The sequence below is a fragment of the Syzygium oleosum genome, unplaced genomic scaffold (genome assembly GCF_021117445.2).
Source record: "Syzygium oleosum isolate NSW1041296 unplaced genomic scaffold, Sole_v2.1 Sole_v2.22, whole genome shotgun sequence".
NCBI classification, from domain to species: Eukaryota; Viridiplantae; Streptophyta; class Magnoliopsida; order Myrtales; family Myrtaceae; genus Syzygium; species Syzygium oleosum.
The window spans coordinates 4,388,513-4,397,590 of NW_026607506.1; positions in this window are offsets into that span (position 1 = coordinate 4,388,513).

The following is a 9,078-nucleotide window of genomic DNA, read 5'->3' on the forward strand; positions in this document are numbered from 1 at the left end:
AAATTTCTTCCTTAACTCCCGCATCGTCTGGCACGCATAACCTCCCACGAAATTTCAATACACCGTCCTCGGATACCTGAAAATCCGGTTTTCTTTTAATGGCGTCCATCCCCATAACCTTTTGTATCTCTGGGTCCGTAGACTGCAAAACTTTAACTTTAGCTTGGATTTCCGGCTCAATCCTTAACGTCGCTAATAGGCTCGAGACTCGACTTACTTCCAACTTGAACTCGAAATCTCGCACATTCTCCAACAGGATCCACTCCTTGACCATTAAATGCGCGATGCTTGATTTCCGGCTCAACGCATCCGCTACTCGGTTTGCTTTTCCAGGGTGATATAGAATATCACAATCATAATCTTTTAACAATTCCATCCAACGTCGCTGCCTCATATTCAACTCTTTCTGCGAAAATAAATACTTGAGGCTCTGATGGTCAGTATAGATCTGAAATCTCTCTCCGCATAAATAATGTTGCCAAATCTTCAAGGCGAACACTATTGCGGCTAATTCAAAGTCATGCGTCGGATAATTCAATTCATGTGGCCTCAACTGCCTGGATGCATAGGCTACCACTCACCCATGTTGCATCAACACACACCCTAATCCCTTCAACGACGCATCACTGTATATCTCATACCCTCCAAGTCCTGATGGAATCGTCAACACTGGTGCCGTTGTCAACCTCCGCTTCAACTCCTGAAAACTTCCTTCACACTGATCTGTCCATTCAAATCTATTCTCCTTCTTCAATAATTGAGTCAACGGCATTGCTATTGCCGAAAATCCTTCCACAAAGCGACGGTAATATCCAGCAAGACCTAGAAAACTCCGAACTTCTGTTACCGTTGTCGGTCTAGGCCACTTTGTCACAGCCTCAATCTTCGATGGATCCACATAAATTCCTTCTCCGGAAATTACATGACCGAGAAACGCTACTCGACTAAGCCAAAATTCGCACTTGCTAAACTTAGCGTACAGTGCGTTCTTCCTCAAAGTCTGCAACACTCTATGTAGATGAAATTCGTGCTCCTCCCGGCTTTTCGAGTACACCAGTATATCGTCGATAAAGACAATCACAAACTGATCTAAGAATTCCTTAAACACCCGATTCATTAAATCCATAAAGGCAGCATGGAGGTTCGTTAATCCGAATGGCATCACCGTAAATTCATAATGTCCGTATCTCGTTCTAAATGCCGTCTTCGGTAAATCCTCCTTCCTAATTCTCAATTGATGATACTCCGTTCTCAAATCATTTTTTGAGAATACCGAAGCCCTTTGTAACTGATCAAACAAATCATCAATCCTCGGCAAGGGGTACTTATTTTTTATTGTCATCTGATTCAGCTGCCTGTAATCAATACACAATCTCAATTATCCATCTTTCTTCCTTACAAATAAAACTAGCGCTCCCCACGGAGACGCACTGGGACGGATAAACCCCTTATCTAACAACTCTTGCATCTGCACCTTTAATTCCTTTAACTCCGATAGCGATATTCTATAAGGTGCCTTCGAGATTGGCTCAGTTCAAGGTGCCAACTCGATTACAAACTCTACTTTCCTTTCCGACGGTAATCCCGGTAATTCTTGAGGAAACACATTGGGATATTCACACACTACCGCTATATCCTCAAGTCTCGGCTCTTCAGCCGTCGAATCCATTACTGCAGCTAGAAATCTTTGACATCCTTCATTCAACAATTTTGCCATTTCCACCGAGGATATCAACGGAATCGAGGGTCCTCCTTGACTTCCTACAAATTTAAATTCCGGATGTCCAACAGGATTAAATTGGATCACCTTGCTATTGCATTACAGCCCTCTGCTTAGACAACCAATCCATTCCTACTATCACGTCAAAATCATACATGTCTAGAACCGCCAAATCAATCAATTCCTCCCTATTCCTAATCACAATCTTACAGTTTGGACAACCCAGAGATATCAACATCTTTTCATTCAAAGGAGTCGTCACGTATAGCACAACATCAAGCAATTGCGGTTCTATTCCAAGCAACTCAACAAACTGTTTCGATATAAAGGAATGTGACGCTCCATGATCAAATAAAGCATACGCAGCATGGTTGCATAGAGAAATCGTACCTGTGACAACCCCTGGTGCGTTCTCAGCCTCTCGTCTGGCCATCACATACACTCGTCCTTGAGCTGGAGGCCTATTCTGATTCAGATTCGCTATCTGGGCCACTCCCATCTGATTCTCATTCTGAGGTGGCGGCAAAGCAAGCGGTCTATTCTGCTTGGAATTGGGGCAATTCTTTATATGATGCCCAAATCCTCCACATCCAAAATAAGCTCCACCCCTGGTTGGACAAGGCTCATTTCCATGTCGACCTCCACAAATCCTACACGGACCATTCCCAATCCGGATTGGCTTTTCAATATTCCTTTTAACTGGTGGAGTAAAACGCCTATTATCCACCATCGGCCTCTTTCCCGGATTACGATTATTCCAACCCTGGACAAACTTTGATCCAGATGCGGCGGCTCTATCCATCTGATCCCGCTCAAGAATCTGGGCCCTATCAAATATCTGCTCATACATTCCCAGATTTACTAGTAATAACTGGCTACGGATGTCAGCTCTCAATCGATCCAAAAATCTCCGCGCCTTATCCTCAGGATGTTCCACCATTCTCGGCGCGAACTTAGATAATCTCGCGAATTCCGCCTCATACTGATCTACTGTCATCTGGCCCTGGCGGAGTCTCATAAATTCCACGAGTTTTCTTTCTCTAGCACTAGCTGAAAAGTATTTCTCATAAAAACTCTTAGTAAAAACAGCCCAAGTTTTGACAGTACCTTAAGGAAAAATCCTATCCCTTGTGGCTTTCCACCAATCATTCGCATTATCCTGCAGCTGATAGACTGCTAAAGTCACCCTCTCGTGATCATTACACTCCAGCACCTTAAAAGCCTTCTCCAGTTCCTCTACCCACCGAGGTGCAGCCTCAGGATCTCCTTTCCCAGAAAACTTAGGTAGTTTCAACTTAATAAACTGCTCTACCAACTGGTGCATAGGTCTATTAGCAACCACTTGCCCCTAACCTTGGTTCTCGTTATTATCAGCAACAGCAACAGCCTCGGCAGCTTAGGCAATCGGAGCAGCTCGCTCCTGAGTCTGCCGTTCTATTATATCACCAATCCGTTCCAACGTTCTCGTTCATGCCTTCCATTCTCGGGTCCACAACAGTCTAACTTCTATTCCGGGGTTTTCTTTGCTACTCCAAGATTAACTCCTAAATTTTCCATCGCTCCAAAGACCCATTCCAAGATCCTCTACGGCTCTAGCTCGAACGCGTCCTCTACCCCTGGATCCTCTACCTGCGCCCCTTCTTGGGACTCTTCCTACTCCTCTTCCTTCGCTGCTCATCGTCACGATTCTACCACTCTACTACCTGCTGTAATTCCATTCAGGAATTAACAGTCTAAACTAACTAGCTCAATCCAATTCTAAGCAGCGAATTAATACATCCGTTTACTCAACAAGCAATTCCCCACTACAAATCATGAAATCACCATCATCAGAGTCTAAACACTTACCTCAAGTCCAGACGCGCCTGCAATTCAATTACCACACACAATTGACTTACACAAACAATCACAACAACCAATCTGGAGGCACGTGTAGCTCACTCTACCCTACACCCCACTAAGATCTCCCCAATTACTACCTCAAGGTTTCCACTCCTTATCACTCCAAGTTTCGACCAATTCTAGATCGAGCTGACCTTGCTCTGATACCAATTCAAACGGGGATGTCACGCCCCGAACCCCCGTCGAGCCCGCGACATCCCGCCTCCGGTCGAACAGTTGCGACGTCCCAGGTTATCGCTGACCTCAACTAAACATCATAGATTTAATCGCGCAAACGGAAACCATAAAACACCCGGACAAACTTAAACTAGGGAGAATTGGGAGAATATACATTTTCATTTCTTTTAAACGCAACTCGAGCGTTTCTCGAGCTAACGGGCGGCTTGCTGGGGAAATTCACAAAATCGACTCATGACTGATACTAAATCGAGTCACGTGCAAGTCCGTTCGGCGCGTGACGACCTTGATTGTCATTAAAATCGCGAAGATCAATCACTTGATCCGAGGGGTACGATCGTTCGGTATAATTTCATAATCATTCGTCAAGTCGTTTCGTGGTCCAACGGAATCACCTGCGATCCACTACTAGGACAGTGGCGAACTGACCCTTAACTATTCTTGGATCGGCCAACAGTGGCTCAAAATATCACTTCCGCGATTTAATGGTCGAAATCCATTCACGATCGAATTTCCTTTAGTCGCGCGAATTTAATTCCCCTATTAGCCTTTTCCTAATGGTTAGCATTCCCAGGAATGATCAGTTCCGGGCGAGAACTTACTACAAGCACATTTCATAAAACTCAGTTATTTCATAATTTCCAATTGGCGGAAATTTCGGAATGTCACAGCATCTTTTGTGCTATAAGTGCAGTTGGCCCAATATGTTCATGAGGTTGCTTAAGCAGGTGCTTTAAAGTGCTCAAGATTATTTTTTCTCATTATGTGTACTATAAAGAAAAATATTTATGTCTTCTTGTGGAAAATGTAGATGAATGTATTTCATTTTCATATTATTATAATATTTTGATGTTATTAAGTGCTTAATCAATGTTAAATATAAATTCTAGAAATTAATTTTGCTTTTAATTAGATTTAACATCGAAAAATATAAGAAATGATTTTATCATACAATCACAAATTATAAAAGTTCGTTGCAAAAATAAAATTCCGTCGCTAATTTCGTCCCTAAATAATACTCGTCGCAGAGTTCGTCGCTAAAGAATTAATAAAAACTCGTCGCTAAATTCTTGAACAATTTTTGTGACAAAAGTCAAAATTTTTCGTGGTAAATTAGCGACGAATTTTGCCACGAATAAGTTCGTCGCAAATTAGAGACGAATAAGTTCATGGCAAATTAGCGACGAATTTTGCCATGAATAATTAGCGATGAATTTTGCCACAAATAATTAGGGACAAATTTTGCCACGAATAAATTTCGTCGCAATTTAGCGACGAAAGTTGAAATTTTTCGTCGCTAAATTTTGCGATGCTGAATTGGCAACAAAAATTTTTCGTTTCAGACGAATTTTGCCAAATTTTTCATGGCAAAATTCGTTGCTAAAACCTTATTTTTTTGTAGTGAAAGGAATCTAATGTAAATATGAAGGCAGACTAGAGTGCATTTGTATCTGGGGAGGAACTGCTTCGAGATGACTATGTAAGTGCAAGGTTTCAAATACCCATCAAGAAATTAAGCAGGGTTGGGCATATCTGAATTTGCATACCCCCTCTTTTTAATAAGCTGCGATGCGAGAAGTACCGAGTTTTCTCTGACCTAGTGGTTCAGGAGAATACATGGACATAGGAACCAGTTAAAATCTCGCTGTATTGTGGCATGAAAGTTATTTGGTAATGAGTTGAGAGGAAAGATGTTGGGCGAATTACAACGGCAAAAGGACACTATAAGTGCCATAACTTGTGTACGGCGCTCACTTTGGTGCCATAACTTTTTTTCGGATCACTTTGATGCCAAGTCGGAGGAAAAACGATCACTTAAGTGTCATAACTTTTTTTTGGATCACTTTAGTGCTAAAATTTTTGAAAAAATGAATATTTAAGTGCTAAAATTTTTGAAAAATGATCACTTAAGTGCCAATCTCCGGCGAGACTCCGGCTAGCCACGTCAGCTTCAGAAATTAATAAAAAAAATGCCACGTCAGATTTCCGGCGAAAAATTGTGTACGGCACCGGAGTTGGCACTTAAGTGATCGTTTTTCAAAAATTTTAGCACTTAAGTGATCGTTTTTAAAAAAATTTAGCACTAAAGTGATCCAAAAAAAAGTTATGGCACTAAAGTGAGCGCCGTACACAAGTTATGGCACTTGTAGTGTTCTTTTGCCGAATTACAACAGAATATACGTGGTGAGCCGGAGAAGATGCACTTTGCCGTGGGAAGAAACTAATGCCAAAATCGAGGGAGAATGTCTGCAAAACAGGGATGAGCTAGAAAATTCTTTATCATACAGGGAGTACTCATGTGGTAAGTTATATGTTTGTTACTATTATTCTGTTCCTTTTTGGGTTTCTGATTTCTGCTTACTTCAACTCATGGGTGCTAAACGAGCGATACCGACTCTGGACGAGTAACTGAGTTTGTTTTAACTGTAAAGTTGATCACGACTCCTTAGGGCGGTTGAGATGATTGTATTAATTTATTAGTTGAAAAATATTTGTTAGGGTATATATCTTGCAATATGGTTTATTTCCTCTTGGCTTGTTTGGTCATCAAATCTTGATGGCTCCCGGCTTCGTTTTGGTGCTTGGTTTGGATGATTGGTGCTTCTGTATCTTTGCTTATTCATTTACAGTTGAGAACAAGACATAAAATAGTCGTTGGGACTTTGCACAGCATGTATCTACATTCAATAATCGTACTTCATCTTATAGTTGGAAAATTGCCTCTGTTCAAGCATCCTGAGGCAACAAACTTTGGAGTCATTTTTTTTATTGAGAAATGTTCGACAGTGTTTGAAGATTAGATGTGATTAGGGCTGCGTGGGATGATGGAGATTCTGGGATGTCCTTATTCATTTTATAGATTGGTCGCATACTAACACGGTGCAAAAAAGTTGATAGGGATGTTTGGGTGTTGTGGATTCTAATCGGACCTCGCGTTCGAGTTTTAAAGGATTGTGTCACACCAAGACATTTGGGTGGTGCACAGATAGAAACATTACGCCTAATTGCTTCGTGATTAGTTCCAGAGATGCTAGATTGTCCGTGTAAAATGGCTAGTCATGCACCGAATTCATGGGCATGTCTTAAGCTTTTCGAATTGACAATGTGAAGTTATCAATTTTCGTTTCAACTTAGCTCTATGAGACTGATTTTGAGGGGAATATTCAACTTTGCTTTACAGTTGTTTTGGGCTACGAGGAAAAGGTGGTCATTGTTGAGCATGAAATGTTTCTTGCATCTTTTCTCAACTACTTGTATCAAACTCACCAAACAGGATGAGCATCTATCCCAACTACTTTTGAGCATCAAATCTACCAAACAGGACGAGCATTTACTCAAAAGAGATCTGTGAATATATATTTAATCGACGTAGGCAATGACTATATACGAAAATCACCGTCACCATTTAGGTATAGAGTACCCGAATTTATGTGAGACCATCTTTCCCGACACCCCGCATTTTATCATGATGCTAGTTGGTTCTTACGCACTTATGTCCCAAAATTAGACATAAGGATGATAATCCATTGATGTAAGAATTTGATTAAGAAAATAATATGATGTGTTCATGTTGGGTATTGAATACGATCCACTTAAAAGGTGCGCACTTGCCACATTATTCTACATATCGTTGTGGTCGATGGGTGAGTCGTCTACCATTGCTCTTTCTAAGAATTTATAAAAAGAAAAATAGATTAATTTACCTGGAAGTGAGATGTGGTGGGAAGGTGCCTTTACTGGCATCTTCCGAGAGTAGTATTGGACAAATTCATGACAAAATGGACGATTACAACGTCTAGGCAAGTAACAAAATATCGAATTGATGGGTTCTGCTCGAGCTTCGCAGCATTATTGTGGAGAATATAGAATTAGATCATGCACACAAACATAAACACATACATGGGTAAAGCTCCAACGAAATTGAGTCATGTGGCATGCTCACGTACGACTTTTATCAAGTAGTTTACTTTTAATGGTCATTTGATCAAATGTTTATTCTCGGCATATCTTTAATCCCAGCAAATCTCTAATTCTTATATATGTATTTTAGTAGTGAAATTCTAATTGATGTAAAAGGAATAATAGACTTTTGTGTATTTTCGTAATGAATTTAAAAATAATTGGTTATGTAATCTATATTATATGTTTAAAAATAATTGTTTATGAGAAGGTTTTGAAAGAGTTTAGGAATGTGGGAATACCCATCTTATATTTTGATTCTAACTTAAAAAATAAATGCAACTAAAAGGTCAGTTGAAAATTACCATCACCATAAAAAAAATATAACATGCTTTTCAAGTATATGACATGATAGATTTAACCGTCATAGGAGGTAAAAAAGCATACGTTTAGAGGATCTATTATATGATTACGTGTGTGCCAACAATAAGTACATAAAATATAATTAGTGATGACTGGTAGTTACTATTGAAGAGTTGTACGGATACGAATTATAACAAAACTTCTGTCATACTTCATAAGTAAATGATAGTAACAAATCGATAAAAATCATATAACATGATAGTCCATATTACACGATTCATGGAAAAATTATATAATATATGATGTCGCGACCGAACTCTCGAGCCTTTTTTGAACAACATGCAAAAAGAAGGGAGGGCTCGCCTGGTACGTGCTAAGTTTAGGTTTGGGACTTAACTCGGGCTCTCCCAAGCCCATACCATATCGCGACTTATGGTTTAAATATTTAACATGCAAGTGGTTTATACCAAGGAGTCGCTACCAATCGATTTGGGGTGGGTCGATTAGAAACCCAAATAAAGTGATGGAAGAATCACCCTATTCCTGCGAACCAGAGATTAACTGAGTTCGGGGACTTGGTTACACTAGTTGGATAATTAATGCCCTTTCGGTACTTTTTTACCCTGTTCATTTTTGAAAAAATTTGTCAAGCAATTTGGATTGATTTTAGGACATTTCTCCTAACATGTGAGGTGATCAAACGAGTGCATAATTATAAACGATCAGCAGTCAGGATAGATATGCAGCCGAAGGTTCTAATCATAACTAAGTCAGATGACATTCAAAAACACAATGGTTCATGAAATTGTATTAAAAACATGCATAATAATACAACGGTAATAAAAATAACATGCAAAATACTACCGCGCAATCCCAGGCTTGACTAATTTAAACAAGACAAAAACTTGCATAATAATACCACAATAAATTAAAACAACAAATATATTACATAATTAAAAAAAATTGAAATTTTTTTTAAAAAAAATAAACAAATAAATACGAAAAAGAATAAAAGA